The 17,300-nt window shown below is 41.5% G+C and overlaps 1 protein-coding gene across 2 annotated transcripts in view; it reads left to right on the forward strand.

Moving 5' to 3' along the window:
- The first annotated feature begins 231 nt into the window (after positions 1-231).
- The window catches only part of RAB27B (RAB27B, member RAS oncogene family), a 45,612-nt gene continuing 28,543 nt past the window's right edge, over positions 232-17,300 (forward strand). Inside the window, exons 1-2 of one of the 2 annotated variants that reach the window (XM_067545425.1) lie at positions 232-394; positions 834-949. The gene's annotated coding sequence lies outside the window, so the exon portion shown is untranslated. The remainder of the gene's footprint in view (positions 395-833; positions 950-17,300) is intronic. The other variant, XM_067545424.1, reaches the window with a different exon arrangement.

Below are 17,300 nucleotides of genomic sequence, written 5' to 3' on the forward strand. Positions count from 1 at the left end.
TGGTATCTCTAGTATATCTATAGGGCTAGGTTACTCTCTGCCACCCCCCTCTGTGTAAAAAGGGATTTAAAATGCTGGGGATCAGCTGCAGGGACTGATCACACTCTCTTCAGCCTGACATTGATATCACACAGCTGTTAGGCAGTGTGCAGCACACCAAACCGGGCAGCGCCGTTAACACAGGGCAGAGTGTGTATTTAGCAGTTAGTGCAGGCAGCTGAGTCACAAGCAAGATTTGCCCGGGGTTAGTTCCTTACATCCGCGTAGAGACACCCAGGGCACGCCTTCTTCTCAGACAAGCCTTTCAGGCACAAGCCTCGCCAGACTGGCGCTCCAAGAGACTTCTCCGGCCTGACAGCAGAGGGGAGAAACCTACTCGCTCGGGACTCCCAGAGTAAGTTTCCCGGTCTTGAACTTCTCAACATTTCCCACGGGAACGGGGCTGTTCGGGCGCGGGGAGGGGATCTGATTTGTGCCCAGGAGGCGTTGAATGCGGCACAGGAAGGTAAAGCGAAGATCGGTTCCCCCCTGAAACCCGACACCAAAATCCTCAGCGCAGCCAGGAGAACAAGTTCACACGCTGCTGAGTTCTGGCCGGAGGGAGGGAGGCAGGGGAGTGTCGGCGCGTTAGGCTGGAACGTCTCACGCCCAGCCGGCGTGTTCCCAGCTGCTCGCCACCGCTGCTGAACCCACCTTAGCGAGGCGAAGGGAGCGCTGGGGCCTGGCCATGGCAAACCGCTTCTTTTTTAATTTTGAGCCACTTCTCCCGGGTTATCGCTGCGGATTAGGGTGTCAGGGATCCCCCTCCCCCATCACACTTTTCTATGTGCCAGGTTTACATCTTCTGCAGTGACCGCTCACCAGGAAACTTGCTTTTCGTGCCCTCTGCTTGGCATTTGCATATCACACAGCATCGGGATCCATGCTTCCCTTTGTATCGCTGCTAGAGGTAATTACACGTGTCCCTTCCGACGAGCTCGCAGGTAGACGGAGAGATCGGCCCACGCTGGCTGGGGGGAACAACCTTTCTTTACACTGCTGTTCTGGGGCGAGCTGTGGTTTTGTTCTCGGCCACTTTGCCCCCCCCTCTTTAGTGTTTGATCGTGCAGATGGTTTTATAACCAAGAGCAATCTTGTATTGTTCTGGAGGCTGATAAGGTTCTGCTTGACTTTAGAATAAGGCTACGGCTGATGTTTGCTTTATGGTTTACCTCCGGTTTTAAATAAAAGGATTTTTTTTGTCAGGGCAGGCAGCAGTTTTTACTCTTTGTCAAAGGTGGCTCTAGTTCTAGCACTAGACAACCTGGGAAACATTCTGTCCTCAGCTGTGCTCTGTGGAAGTCAGGAGGATTGCACAACGTGTAAATGGAGCAGAACTGGTCTCTCTCCTTCTGCTGAATTATTTAAAAATGTAAGACGCTTAAGGGCAAGGCCTGCTGATGGGTAGGCTGGATTTACCTCAAATCAAGGATGCCAACGGATTTACAGGAAGTTTTACACTGGCATAAAAGGGAGCGGAAATCTGCTTCTCGTTTATAGTGGCTAGTTTTTGTATATCAAATGTGAGCAAGTCAAATTGTGACTTGCATACCGAAACTGACATTGTTTCCCATTCCTGCCTTCTAAAATCTTGCCCATCTCCCCATGTTGTGTCTGGAGTAAACTCTGCTGCTGCACCCTCACTGTACTAACAGGTTTTCCTGGGGAGCAGAGAGGATTCCTTGCAATCAATAGCAAGTTGTTTTTGAGTTTCACCATTACTGTTCATGAGGGGACCATGCAAACTCTCAGCAGAAATTGGATTAGTCTGTCCTCCTGGCAAACGTCACAAGTGTAGACCAGGCCTAAATGAACACCGTCAAGGCTGACATGAACAAGATGCCTCTTGCCTACGCTTTTCCTCCTATCCCCTCCTTTTTTTCCTCTCAATTAGCTTGCCAAATAAAAAATAAACTATAATTCATTGATCCACTTAGAATAACCCTAGAGTGTTGGGTTTGGTGTGATTGGATGCACTAATCTCTTAGGTGCTGAGAGTCAGAATCGTAGTGTGGGATGGACAGGACTGAGCATCATGGGGTTTTAGTACGGGACATTGGACCAGTCTGTATATCTATGGATATAACTAATTTTATTTTCTCTTCTAGAGACAGGAGTGGACACATTTATATGCATATCATGCCAGCTGTCTACTCCTTTGGACTTCTGTTCTTGAAGAGGCAGATGAGATTGAAATTGACAGGAATTATCTAGGGATCACCTGTCAATTTCACTTAACAGGCTCACAAGGAGCAGAACAGGCCGGGAGTACAGGAGAAAAGATGCAAATCCACTTGTGCAACTAAGTGCCCTGTGCTGAGCAGCTCAGAGCTGGGATTTTAGCACTGTTGTAGGTTGATAGTTTTTCATTAAAGGGGGTGATATGGAATATAGTCCGTTTTATAGGTGGATAAATTTGTAAGATATTTTGAGCGGCCCAATTCATTCCTTTGAAGCAGTTGATCCATAAAAAGGGGGAGGGAGGCTACTTGCATATTTGAAGAAGCAATTTCCTGTTCTGCTGAGATGAAACCTGTAATACAGTCACTTGGAGAGGCTCAGGGTCATTCTGAATTAGAGGCAAAAGAGACAGTAGTTACAAAAATGGAACATGCTACTCTTATTCTGGAATAAAACTGTCCATACAAGGAGTTATTCCAGAATAGCTATTCCTGAATCAATATTCCTGTGTCGATTAAACCCATAGACTGCCAAATTCTGCTGTCGTCAACTTACCTATTGCCCCACTACTGGGAGAATAATTAAGGCTAGAATGTGGTGTGACGTGTACAAGAAAATATACTGCTTTTCATTCAGAATGTAGCTAATTCAGAAATATTATTGCTACAGCATATCAGTTTAGAGTAAATTGACATAGTTTCAGTTAGTGTTTCATGCACTTGCAGCCAGAATGAAACATATTTAGCCTTTTAAATGATAACAAAACAGAACTCCTAGCTATAATCTCATTCTGCAGTCTGTTTTTGTTTGGGAAGGTGTAGAACTAGATCATTATTTTATTTCCCTCCTGAACTCTGTCACAGGATCTTTTAAACTAATTTTGCACATCAGTCTGTGGAGAGAAAAAGCATTGGCCCAAGGGTAAAATAAATCACATGCTTTCAGGCATGTGAAAATAAAGGGTTGAACCCTGTTGCTATGCTCATTTACACCAGCTGAGGATCTGCCCCAAAACACTTTTAATCCTTGATTCAGATTTTTTAAAAATAGGAGACCATTTTCTCAAGCTCCAAACTCTCAACCGAGCAAAAAATCTTAAATTTCAGGATGGTGCAATGCTCTCAAAAACCAGGTGTTGCTTGTGAATGCTCAAGAAGCCTGTACGGGTAGCTTTGCATACAAAATGTTTGCAGGTCCGGTTCAGTTCTGAGGGTGAGAAAGTTTGAACAGCTGTAGAGATAAGTGACAGCTCACATGGCACTGCACTTTTGTTTGCTTCAGAGAAACAACACTATATTATACCTGCTGACAAATCTGCAGCAGGGTGTAGCAACCCATTTAAATGTATGCATAAATCCTCCCTAGAAACTCTGTGGATAGCCACTCCAGGATACACAATATGCTTGCTACCAGAATACATGAATTTAGATGTAGATATTGCTACTTAGTAAATGTCATGGATAAGAACTACTGGTAAAATACATTGCCCATAAGAAATTACAATTGTGCACCATGTGGTATGTCATATGCCTTTGAACACCTGTGATTTCTATATGCTATTAATGTGGCTTTTAACTCACTATGTGTAAATTAAGTCCTGATGTGAGAATTGTCACGCTGTCTGACTAAGGGGGGCCTTGATGTGTATTCAGGAGCTCTGATTACTCCTTTCTACACCAGTCTCGTGTTGGGGGGTGTCATGCTGGGTAGATTGGGGGGTGGGGCATTTAACATATGGGTTAACATCAATATGTCAAAATCAGAATAATTCATGTGAGATATGCCATGTTAGGTACTGTTAGGTTATAATATGCTAAGTCAGATGATGATACTTATGTTCATGTGTAATATGTGAAATGGAAGCCATAGATATATTTGAGATCTGTATTTCAAATTGTGCTGCCTGGGCAACACCCCAGACAGGATGGCGGCAGGACGATAGCCTGCTTAATGGCCCATTAAGACGTCCCCCAGGTGCAAGGGGCCCAGGGGGAGAAGCCAAAGATATGCCTGATGAGGCACCAGGACTTGCCCATGTGGCTCTGGACTCCATTTTAGTCCCTGTAAAATTCTACAAACCGCATGGCCAGGGCCAAAGGGTATATAAAGCAGAGACCTTGGGAAACCATTTTGTCTTCAGTCACCAGTCTTTCAGTCAGGACTCAGCTTCAAACACCTATATCCCTCTGAATCAAGTCATCTGCAACTGAAGCTGTGAACAAAGGACTGAGGCCCATCCAATTACTGGATGTATATTAGAGGAACTATATAAGCCTGCAACTCCACAATTCTTCTAGAAACCTGATGTATATGGACTTTCAATGTATCTGATTTGCTTTGACCCTTTAAAATTTCTCTTATGGTTTTTCTTCTTTTAATAAACCTTTAGTTTAGTTACTAAAGGATTGGCTGGCAGCATGGTATTTTAGGTAAGGTCCAAACTTATATTGATCTGGTACTGTGGCTGACCCCTTGGGGTCAGAGGGAACCTTTTTAGTAAAGAACGTAGAGTTTAAATAACTGGACTCTTTACTGGACCTAGTGCTGATTTGGCAGCCAGAAGCTGAAATGCAGTAAAGGGGGCTGTGTGTATTTGTATACTGGCATCTGTGGGGATTCAGAAACGCAGTTTGTGGCTGGTTGGGAAGCCTGACTTCAGTGTCACCCACCAGTGTTGGGAGAATCTGCTGTCTTCTTACAACCTGCCCTGACCTTGGCATTATCAGGTGGCTGCCCTGGGCACGGGACGGGTCACAAGAATATCTACAGCCTTTTGAGGTTTTTTCTGTGCTGAATCTTTAAATTTATAAGCTCACTCAGTGAGCACAGTGCAGCTATATTTTGCTCTCAGATTTACTGTAGAGAAGACACACCACACACAGTGCTCTCTCATGGAGACTTTTGTTTTTTTTGGTCAGTTTTTAGATTGAAGGAGGAGATACTTTAAATCTAAAATGACTATTTGTCTTGCATTGTGTATATGGAAAGATAATGCAACAGCATTCACATCAGTGGATTTATAGCAAGGATGAATTTGGCCTTAACATGTATTAGAAAAGATTGAGTCTGATTTTTTTTTCTTCTCATTTATCCCTATCCCTTTGTATATCACTTAGTATCCTATATTGTAATACAAATCTGCAAAGTGTCTTTATTTTAGCAAATGTCTTTTTTTATTAAATGGCAGATTAAATCACTGACCAGAAAGAATGAGGCGTTAGGATTGTTTAAACCACGGCAAATTCACAATGCAAAGAATGATTCCTGAGTGGAGTGATAGATAAATAGATAATGGACAATATGCTTGTTAATCATGTAAAATTCAAATAAGAGACTACATTTTCTGTGCCAAAAGAGTGTCTAAGCTTCCATTTAAACCATCAGGAACTGGCTAATTTGCAGATATCTAACAACCATTAAGTGCCTGTATCACAAAGGTTCATGTGGTAGGTGTCAGGAAAGGTTTGGCAGTAGGGAGATGGACTCACTTCACCTCCCTGCAGCCAAAACCTCTCTCTGATCTCAAATCTCCCCGCCCCAAGGAACCTGCATCTCCACCCTTGGGCTGGGCAAGTTAGCAGCGTGAGCTGGGTAAACCAGAAATGGGTGTTTCTGGAGGTCGGAGAAAGAGCCAGCTGGAGGCCAGCTTCAGAGGCCTGATTCTCCTGACACTGACACCAGTATATATCTGCAGTAGTTCTGCTGAAGTCACGGGAGTGCCAGTGGTGTAAAACTGGCAGAAGTGAGAAAAAACGAGGCACAGGAATCTGGCTGGCAGCAGGTAGAAAAAGCTGGGAAGGTGTGGGTGGGAGAGATTAGAGTTTAGGTTGCAGTGGTTGGTGGGTAAAGTTGATCTTCCCCCTGTGAAGGAAAGGATGGTGAAAATGTTAATGGGGAGTTCTAGGATACGCTGACAGATTTTACTCCTCTTTATTGTCCATGTGCAGCTCACAGGGAAGGAGCATTTTTTCCTCTCAGCACTGTAAGAGTTAGCCATTCTGATACAATCATTTGTGTGTGCAGTGTGAAATATGTTTTAACTCCTAAGAACTTTCCACGGAATAATCAAATTGCTTGAATATTCACTTGGACCTCCCACAGAATGGAGAAATAAGTGACTATTTCAAAAGCAGTGATTTAAAGGCATAAATGACATTAATGCTTTAGAATTGACCCCTTACTATTTGTGACACTACCCATGAGAAACCTTTATCATGTCCTTAAAGAGTCACACTAAATGGGAGAAGATTGTTTGTTTGACAAGCCAAACTATTTTCATCGCTCTTGTACATGTTTGTTTAGACAGAACAATACAGGAAATATGCATCTGCGTGAGCATATTGTAGGAGGGCATCAACTAGTATGATTTATCTTAGTTATTACTATTTGTTTCTGGTAGCATTTACAATGCGTTAGATGCTTTCCAAACATTAAAGATGTTTACCTCACCCCACAGAATATATAGCCTGAGCTGAAGGACCTGATTTTTAGTTGCACTAAGGCCCTTTTGTGCCTTTCTGATAGAATAAAGATCCCTTGACATGGATGGAAATTACTCCGAAGCAGTGCTTAATTTGTGCCAGGGCTTGCCTGGGCTGAGCCTCGCACCTCTAGGCTTGTCAGTTCATAGCCTCAGCACCTCTGGGCTTGCCACATCAGTAATGAATGTAAAAAAAAAATTGCTTGAGCTCCAGCACCTCTTTCATTACAAATTAAACACTGTTCAGAAGGCAGGTGACATAAGAGTTCTGCGTCAGCCTGGCTCCAACCCTCCCCACCCCCCACATAAGGGACATGGTCAGTGCACTAAAATCAATCTCTGATCCCCAGGGGTCGTGCAAAGCACAGCATAATTCAGAGTAGTCCGGAGACTTTTCTAACCTAGGATAAGACCCTGCATGGGTCCAGAATACTGGAAATGAGTTTATGGTTGCCTTTGCCATCTTCTGTCCCTGCCCCGAAGTCAAGAATGGAGGAACTGAAAATCAGGCCAAAAAGTAGGGAAAAGAGTTACGACGTATAAATGCAGCGGGTCAAGCTGGTAACTGGCCACGGCTCATGCAATATTTCTAGAACAGAAGGTTGCTGGTTGTGGTGTTAATCCATAATGTATTTATTAGAATTGCAGTCAAATTTTAAAATGTTACTTTTGATTTTGGGATGCCTAATTTTTTAGATATGCCCAGTATGAGACCCCATGGTTTCCAAAGGTGCTGAGCACCTATCCCTGCCAATGAAGGCAATAGGGGCTGCAGCTGAAAATCTCTGCAACGCAGGCCCCAGGTGACTCTATTTGGGCACTGAAAAAACGACAACTCCAAAAGGAGTGGCCACTTCTAAAAAATTTTGCCACTTAATTTATCTCCAAGTATCCACAGCCTAACAATAAAATGAAATGTTATTTACACAACATTTCCAAGAATTAACTTGCATCTGTGCTGGAAAGTCAGACAGTTTCTGACTTGTAGCAAAGATACCAATACACTAAACAAATAAACAACAAATAAACCCATTCAGTCCCAGTCAATTTTGTCTATTTCCAGTCCAGTTAAATCTGTCCACAATCAGTTCTGCCTCTATTCAATCAATTCTGTTTCCCCCTGAATGAAAGACTGTTTCCTACCCAACTTGTCATTTAATGCTACACTCAATCTTCTCAGAGTTCGGATTATGCTGCTGCTAATATCCCCTTTTCTGTTTTCCTCCTTAGGCACACAGAAGGGCCTTAATATGTCAGATCCCCCCAGATTCCAGTTAGGGGCTTTGTTCCTTGCTTCATTCTCTAGTCTGTGAGCAGAGGCTGTTCTGTTCCTCACTTCTTGCTCCTAAAAGCAGGAACATACTTTTATCAGCCAATCAAAATATCATGGGCCAAATTCTACCCTCCTGTAGATGGGAACAACTCCTATTGAAGCCAATGGGAACTGTGCACAAATATTGCAGATGTGCGCTAGTAGATTTTTGGCCATGTAACTGTTCTTTTGGCTACTGGCTGCCAATAACTTCAGACTAAAGGCTAATGTGGTGTGATTCTGGATTTAGAATTCTGGTGTAAAGATTCTGGTATAAAGAAATGTATAACAGAGGTCAATGTCTTCACGTTTCCTTTAGGTTAAGTGCATTGTAGTCAGTGTAGTAATCAGAGATGTCTGAAATGTGGGATTTCCTGATCATGGGAACTTTTGCTATTTAGACGCTTGCCGCAAACCTGAAATCCCTCCAAAAATTTGTTTCAGAAACACTGGCACATGGTGTTTTCACAAGGATGCTCCCAGCTGCTGCGTGAAATTGATGTTCTTGTCAGTGTCACTGCTACTATTAGTAAGTAAAAGTTGAATCTATCTTGCCTTCACAAGAAACTTCCGGTTTGACGAACTGGCCTTTTCAAACTAAATGGAATTCCACCCAGTTCTAATGGTAACACTGTCAGGGAGCAAGAGGAGAATTTAGGGTTTTGGGGTTTTTTTAACTTAAAAAAAAAAAAAAAATTCTTGTCAGAGAAGAAGGCTGTGGTTAGTGCTGACAGGACTGTAGTCTGAATTGCAATAATTCATTTGGCAAATGTCAAGCTTTGTCACTAGAGGCCAAATTCTGTGCTCAGATATTCCTAAATAATTCCTGTTTTACACACACACACACACACACACACACACACACACACCCTCTCTTCCATTGGGTTTATCGGAAGGCAGCATTTTGCTTCAGGTGCCTTCCCTTTCTTATCTCCCTGATCCAACAAACAGCTGATAAACTATGGGACTTGCCCTTTTCTTTTACTTACATTTTAGGCAGAAAGTTTGGGAACTTTGAACACTCAGTTACAGAAGCACGTCACATAGAAAATTATCAAAGTTCATACAGAGGGAACCAGAACAGAACCACACTGTAACAACTATAGGAACAAAAGCTAAGATATATTTAACTGAGATCCACCTTTCAAAAATAACTCTTAAATATCCTTTAACAATTAAAATGTAATACAAATAAAGTAAAATTAATCTTTCAATGGTCCCACCAGCAATTTCTGAAAATACCATGCACACTTCCATTTTATTGTAACGTATGCTTTTTCTATATTTCCTTTCTTTGATTTATTAAGGGCCAAATTCCTGTACTCACCTTGCTGAATACCTTGCTTGGACAGTAGCCCCATTGAATGAGAATTGAGTTCAGGCTCTGGCCCAGCATTTTCCTGCTGCACTCCTGATGGGGGTTTGTTAGACACAGCTGACACAGCACAAGCTGCTAGATGCATTATTGGAAATAATGGAGCCTCACAAATCTGCACAGCCCCAGGAGTGTGGGGTATGGCGTGACTAGATTTTTAAAATAGCAAACCAGGAAACCTATCATGGGATGGAAAGGAGCAGAGAGTTAGGGAATGCACCCTTGATCAAGCATTAACAATTGGGGTGAGCAGGGATGGGAGGAAGGGATGAGATTGACTTCTCAAGTCACCAGTTCTACTCTTCCTCTTCTATCATACCACCAAGGTCCTTTCCTATAGTTCCTCTTTCCCTGACGCTCTACCTTGCTTTGAGCCCTAATAGGTCCAGTGATAGTAGATTCTGCTGATATGCATGCTAGCTCCATAGTGAGGCTGCAGTTCAATGGATTGTAGAGTATTTTTCAGATTGTACATGTAACGTAGTGTGGGTAGCACAATGGAGTTATGACTGATAGTCTTTCGGGCCCAACGCAGCTGCAGCAAGGTCTGGGACAGTTAAGATTAAAAGGTGGGTCGGACAGGCCAGGAACAGGAGGGGTTCGGAAGAAGGTGGGCGGGAAGTTGAAACTGGGATGAATGGGGAGGATGCTACTGTTTATGGGACTAGCCAGGGCACTGAAACTGCCTGAGACAATACAGTGATCCTGGAGCCACTAGGCACTACTGAATAGAAATAATAATAATAAAGTGCCTCTCCCAAGTCTTGATGTGAGGATGGGTGGGGGGGCAAGTTTGTGCCTAGCTAGGTGGATCACTAGGCCTCATCATTTTTATCGCTGTACTCGCACCTCTTTACCATAGCTGCTTCCAAAAACTTGTTTAAGGAAGTAGTTAAAAAACCCAAATTTAAAAAAAAAAAAAAGAAAAACAGCCCCTAAAAAGAGATTTAGGATAATGCAAGGAGTATCTGTGTATAGTCTGTGAGCTGCATCCTAGGCTGGTGTAAATCAGCATAGCTCCTTATATTTACACTAGCTGAGGATCTGGCCTGAAACACAGTGCTTAATTTCAGTTACCAATTCTAGGTTTAGCGTGTATTCCTTTTATCTGTCTGTAACCCTTGGTTACACCCAGGCACTCATTTTACCGGAAGAGGTAGGAAGACTTTTTTTTTTTTTTTTTTTTTTTTTAAATGGGGGAGGGAGGGGAAGAGGAGCTGGCAAATGTTTAGGTTTGGATTTTTTCACCTATGTTTCAAACTTTTTAATCACCATGTTTCTGGGGGGTTTTATGTGTGGTATAGCCAGTGTACTTAGTCTCAAGTACAGCATTTTGTCTTTACAAAGAAGTCCTATTAAAATCTTTCGGATTTCAAATATTAGTTAGTATTATCCATATTTCATCTGTTTGACCATAACTATCGTGTATACAGTTAAAAGGGAAGTCTAACCCAGTTCCTGTCTTTCAGATAACTGCACTAGGTCATAAGATTTCACAGAACTTTTTTTTTCCTGGCACTCTGGCAAGATAAATACCAAAATTCAGAGTAGTTTTCACTTTGATAGTGAGGGATTTAGAGGTTTTGATCAGCAACTAAATTGCAAGTCAGCAAAAAAGCAGGTAAAGTGTTATTTTTTGGAAGGCTCCCATTAAGTTGGATCTGGCCCCTGAAGTGTAAAGGAGAGGTCACATCATGCTTATAGTAAGTGTCCTGATTATACCTAGGCTAGATCTGATTACCCCAGGCAGATCTTATTATACTGTTTAGTCCTTGCACAACATTTAGTCTCTATGATGATATGACTGCCAATGGATTAGATTAGGTAGATATGATTCTGTACAATAAGCCTGAGTCCCCTTCTCCCTTTTCTTTTCCTCTTGTTAGATCCATTTAAATCTCTGTGCCTGTTTCTTTCTTCCTTCCTTCTGCAGTGTGAGTGGAAAAACTGAAAGTATTCATTGCTTTTCAGTAGCAATTTCCTTCTTATATTGGCAAAATCCTAGCATTTTTATAATCTTCGTAAATATTTCTATATTGTCAGTAGTCAGTTACACTATTCAATCACTTAAATGTGACAGAATAGATTGCATATTAGAGGCAGGCATATCCTAGACTAGTCAACCACAAATCTGAATCATATATGTACCGAGTAGGTTTTTGAAACAGAGAAGAATTTATATGGTCCCTTGTGGTATAACTAATCCCTTACTATGAACGCAACATGGGGAAAAAAATGCCAATTGTATTTCTAAATGATGATTACCTTAAGAAACAATCCACTATCTTCTTTATTTCAATTATTTTTCATATTTTTTAGTAGTGAAAAAATGATTACATTGCAAAAACTGTCCAATTGCCTAATGCAAGAGGTGCATATATGACCTTCCGTGCATGTCGGGTGAGGGGAACCAGTGCTGCATGGAACTTTTGCCTTGGGAATTGGGGAAAGAATTCAGTGTTGCTCCAGCCCTATTTAAGTATGGCCTGAGGTTATAGAGAAGACTGTTTAAAAGCAAGGGCCCAAGAAGCTGCAGGTATGTGATTAGGAAATATTAATCAGTTTGGGTGATACAGAACATGTTTTATAGTGCATTATGAATGACCCTTAGAATAAAAGTGAATTTGAATGGGTAATTGTTACATTTTTCTTACTGTTTAACCTCCACATTTAAGTGGTGTTTGTAATTGTTTGTTGTCTAAATTTAGAGCCAAATCCTGCTTGTCTTACTTGCAAGAACAGACTCATTGTGGGGTTACATGCATGAGTAATGTGAGTAGGATCTGAATCTTCAGATCTGCTGGCTTCTTTGCAGGTCTGTGTATTACACTATGCAGTCTAAATTAATTAACTGGCCCTTTTAAATTGGCACATGTTGAAATAAATGAATACAGGGTGTACTTTAGAGTGTCTACCTTTCTGTTGTTGATGGGCTGTCAAAGTGCATTCAAACTTCTGAATATTGATAGTATGGTATGTTAAGGGACATTTTCTATTTACTATATATGCAACTGTTATAAATAACACCTTGTCTCCTTACTCCAGTCCAGAAGGAGTGAGTAGTCTATGCTCCTGAGCCTCAGAGAGCTTTTCATATGCAGAAACCTATAGATTTCAGTGGTGCATACATGTGCTGAGTTTCTCCCTGCGAGGTCCCATGTGCTGCCCAGTGAACCCAAACTTACTGCTTGGTACTCTTAGAACTTTTTTGTCTTCTCTGAGCTTGGAAAATGACAAGAGATCCATTTCACTTTCTTATTGACAGAAAATTGGAATGAGGTTGATGTGTTTGGATTGAAGGTGCTTCAGTGTAGAGTGAGTGTGTGTGGTTTTAGGATCTCTTTCTGGTTTTCTCCCTTCTGTGGGAGAAGTGGCGCTGATTCTAATCCCATATATGATTCTGGTGCAATTCCAACGAATTGAGTATGACATCAAGAAGGATTAAGGAGTTGTTTCATCACAAAGGTTCTTAATTTTGTTTTGGGAAGTTTGATACTTTCCTGTTTGGCCATACAATTCTAGATGAAGTACTGTGAACTTGGTATGATTGGTGGAAAAGGTTTTTGTCGTGAGGTTCTGTCGCTCACCTTTCTATTCTATCTCGTTATTCCCCCTTTTTCAGGAAGCAGCCCTGAGACCATCCCTGGGAAACTCAAACCCATAAAAGCTGGATTCTGCACCCCTATTTTGCAACTGTGACCTCATCCTCTATCTTTTCTTGTCTCAAATCAGGAAGAGAAAAAATTGAGGGGAGGGGAGTTCAATGTATTTTATTTATTTATTTTTTTTAAAGTACTTTTCATTCTGAACTAAGAATTAAATTTGGGCTATATCTAAAGTCCAGAACCTTATATATGCTACTCAACTCCATCTTGAGGCTAAATCCTAGACACTGAGCACTAAGATCTTTTGAATGGTGATCAAAGTTCTGTTATGGGGCAATCCTGATAAGTCATTTGGTAGTCATTTGATTTGTAGTAGGGCACTTAGTTACCTCAGTGATAGAAATGCATGGCAATGCCTTTGCCAAGGTCTGTTTGAAAACTGAAATCCATGCGTAACTCCAAATTCTACACCAGTCTTCCTCTAAGTGAAAGTTGCTTGTTGGCTCGTTCAGTGGAGCATAAAGAATAACTTGTGCATGCTGTACGGAATTTACCAATAGTTTGTATTTTGCAGGAGTTCTAAATTATTACTAATTAGTACCTTGTGGTGGGGAGGAAGAAATAATTTGATGTAATTTCTTGCTGTATCTTGTATGATTATTTTTTTTTAATTTTAAGGAGTTAATTCTCTTGCTTCTGAATGGGAGGAGTAGAGGAGACTCCTCCGTAATATTTTATTTTCTATTGATTTATCTGGCAAAGGGAATCCAAGACAGCTCCTCTTAAAGGCATGATTTAAGGATGATGTTTGCATAAACAGTCTCTAATCCTTCTAAATCCAATCTCTTCCAGGTCCTGTTTATTTCAGTTGCTAAATAGAACTACAAGTCATTTCAATTACAATCAGCTGGAATTTGCAGATATGCATGTACTACTCCATGTTTTGCATCTCATTGTAAAGCTGATGACTGAAGGCAAGAGGGCAGAGTAAATTTTGGAGATTTTTTTTTTTAAAATGGGAACCCTCCTAAAAATATTTATTTGCTCAAGCTCTTGAGGAAGGTTGAGGGTATGCTCCAGTGATGGCTGGGGAAAAGAAAGGAGACATGGTGGTTGGTGTTTTTACTTTGGTTGACTCTCACAGGGTGGCTGTGTTCATTTTAATTTTGTTTGTTTTTTGTTTTTCCTTAATGATGCTGCATGCATTGTGCTGTTGTTGGAGGGCTAATTGTCAGGCCACCTAGAACACCTGATTGTATCTTGGCTATTATTTTCCTTGTGCCTCAAACTTGTTTCAACTGCTGATATTGTACAAGTTACAGAGACTTAAAAAAAAAAACCAAAAACAACAACAACAAAAAAACAACAAAAAAAACCCAAAAGGCGGTGGAGGTGAAGGCCTGATTGTGCTAGGGAAAACCAGATTCTGAGCCCAAGGCAGAAGAAAGTCCACCCGGAGTAGGGACACAGCAGTGCAAATTGCCACAACCCCCTCTCCAGCCGAGAGTTTAGAGGTGGCCAGTGTAGTTCCCAAAACAGGGCATCCTAATGTGACCAGGAGATACTAACTTTGGATGTGTACTGTAGGAAAACCCCTTTAGAGACATGCGCATCTCCAGGGGAGTCTTTCATGCATTGTTTCTCATGATGCCTTTGCTGAAACTTGAAGCTACCATCATTGGCAGAACCCAATGTCTCTATCCCCACAAGGGATAGTCTCCTACTGGCACAGCTGCCTGTGCACTTAGTGACCTGCCCCCGTATGTCTATGGGAATTTGTCCTGTTTATGCAGTAGGTTCTTGTTTTGTGGGGCTCTTCCCTTGTCTCCTCCTAATGACAAGCACAAGATCTCTTGGTTTTTAAGAGCTCACATTTTTGCCTCTTGCTGGAGGAATACTCTCTGCTTCGCAACATCACAAATAATTACTGCAGGGGTTGAATATAAAGAGATCCTGTCTTTACACAAATATCCCCATTCACAGGGAAGAAGGGACCAACAGAAAATCTGACAAGTACATTTTATTTCTTAAGTTTTGTTACCGACGAGAGATACCAGGTGGTGTTTACTGTTAGGTTCTTGGCTGGTAACTAGCAGCTTCTGTGATGATAGTAGGAATAAACAATATATATGTATAGCCTTACTTGGAAGAAGCAAACCAATTGGTAAGTGTTCCTCCCCTCACTCCTTTTCCCTCCTTGAATAGAAAAACAGCAATATGGGGCACCTGCTCAGCACGGTACCAGGTTGTTGTTTAAACGGTGTCGTTTTACTCTAGGAAGAAATGTTTCAAATTCAGTGCCCTGAAATTACATGTTGTATTTTCATGACAGCAGCACCTAGAGAGCTCAGCAGGATTGAGGCTAGTTGTCTTGCATGCATTTGTACAGCCGTTCTTTAGCTGAATAGCTTAGTCTGACTAGGTAAGACTGAGAGGGTGAGAGACAGGGATGCAACATGCAAAAAAAGTGGTGGTCAGCAGAAATGTTACTTCTAGGATTTTTGGGGAAGGATAGAATTGCTGCTTTGTACCGGTTAAGTCATGGAAGGGATGGGGAAAAATTAAGAGTAAGGGGGGAAAGGCGAGGAGGGCGGAAAAGGTGATGAGCATGTAGAGCCAGAGGAATGAGGTTGGCTGGGAAGAGACACTTTTATGTTAAAAATTAGTGTCACAGCTTTCGTTTTGTCTGATCTGAAACTGAAAAGGTAGAATTTCAAACACTGGTAAATCCTCATAACAAGTTGGCTTCATTCCCAAACCTACAGGTAGTCTTTGACCACAAGCTGACTTTTTAAAATCTTGAAAGGCTAGGTAATTAGAACAGACTCTGACCCCTTTCACCTAAATTATGTGGTTTGATTCAACTTCATTGTTTCAAATCTTCTGTAGAGCATTGGGATCAGAAAGCTCCCTGATAGACTAGCGTACACAAATAAATTAATCAAGGCACCAATTTCTTCAATGTGGCAACGTACAACAGGACATATTAACTGTGCATTGGAACATCTTTGAAAAGACAATTCTGTGTACTCTGCTTCAACTACAATGATGGATATACACATCAATCAGTGCATAAAAGGAGCAAAAGCCCTTTCACTTGTAATTTTATAATTCAATTTCAGTTGAATATTCAGTTGAAATATTTGAAGCAGTACCTATGCACTATAAGTAATCATGATACAGTGCAGATACTCTGGAATATCCGCTGACAAATGGCAGATTTTCAATTATCTCCCACACTACATTAGAGAATCTTAGATAGAGAAAAATGATCCGTAATCAAGACAAGAGGATGATGGGCTGGATGAGAGCCTTCACTGTCTTATGGAAAGAAAAGATCTGATTTTTTTCTCCATTTTTCCTCTCTGAATTAAACTCTAGTCTGAGTGGGGGTAGGGAGTGAAAGAAGAGTGTCAAAAATGACACATGCACCACTCCCTGGTTATTGGCCTGATTGACAGGAGGGTTTTGGAGGAAAAATAAGGGGGTCAGTTTGAGGCATGTTACATTTTTTTAATTGGTGGTGCGCCATCTGGGAGGAGATAAGGAATTGGCTGGAAGGATTGATTACATGGTGAGGAGTAAAAGATGTCTCTCAACTCCACCTAATATATATATATATATATATATATATATATATATATATATATATAGGTGCTGGTTTGAAGCTGTGTGAGCAAATGAGATAGCTAGTCAGGCTGTAAGGGAAGGGGGGGGGGGGAATTTGGGGAGAGGAAGACCTGGCAAGGTCTCACAGAATGGAGGAAGGAAGGAGATGTCGAAGGGGCAATTTAAAAATATAAGAGAAATGCTGCACTAGAAGAATGGGGTACACAAGTCAGTAACAGGGAAGGAACTAGACTAGAGGAAGAACAGTGGATCTTGTTGGCTTTTTCTTGTGTGAATGGGAGAGGAAAGGGGTTTAGGAGGAAATCAGCGAGCAAATAAGTGGAAATATGGGTGCAAGTTAGTGATGTGGCTCTGATAGCCATGGGTTCTAAATGCTGCAGTTCTAATTACTATAACACCGCTCCTGGCAGTGCTATAATGAGGTTGAAATGCTGTGGTTCTTGTACGCACTGGATAGTAGAACAGTACTGCACTCATTTATTGCAGGTCTGGGAGACATGACTTAGGAATCACAATTCAGACACAAGGCCATGCCTCTTCCAAGTTACTCATGAATGACCAGTGGAGAACCACTGTTAATTGCTTAATTCTAAATGCTATTCAGCTAAATAATTCACATTTTCTGGTGTGTTTTAGTTCAGGTGAAAAAAATCATCCAAGTGCACCGTTGAATATGTG

Source organism: Emydura macquarii, unplaced genomic scaffold (genome assembly GCF_026122565.2).
Source record: "Emydura macquarii macquarii isolate MOO-44397 ecotype Brisbane River unplaced genomic scaffold, CSIRO-AGI_Emac_v2 contig_1045, whole genome shotgun sequence".
NCBI lineage: Eukaryota > Metazoa > Chordata > Testudines > Chelidae > Emydura > Emydura macquarii.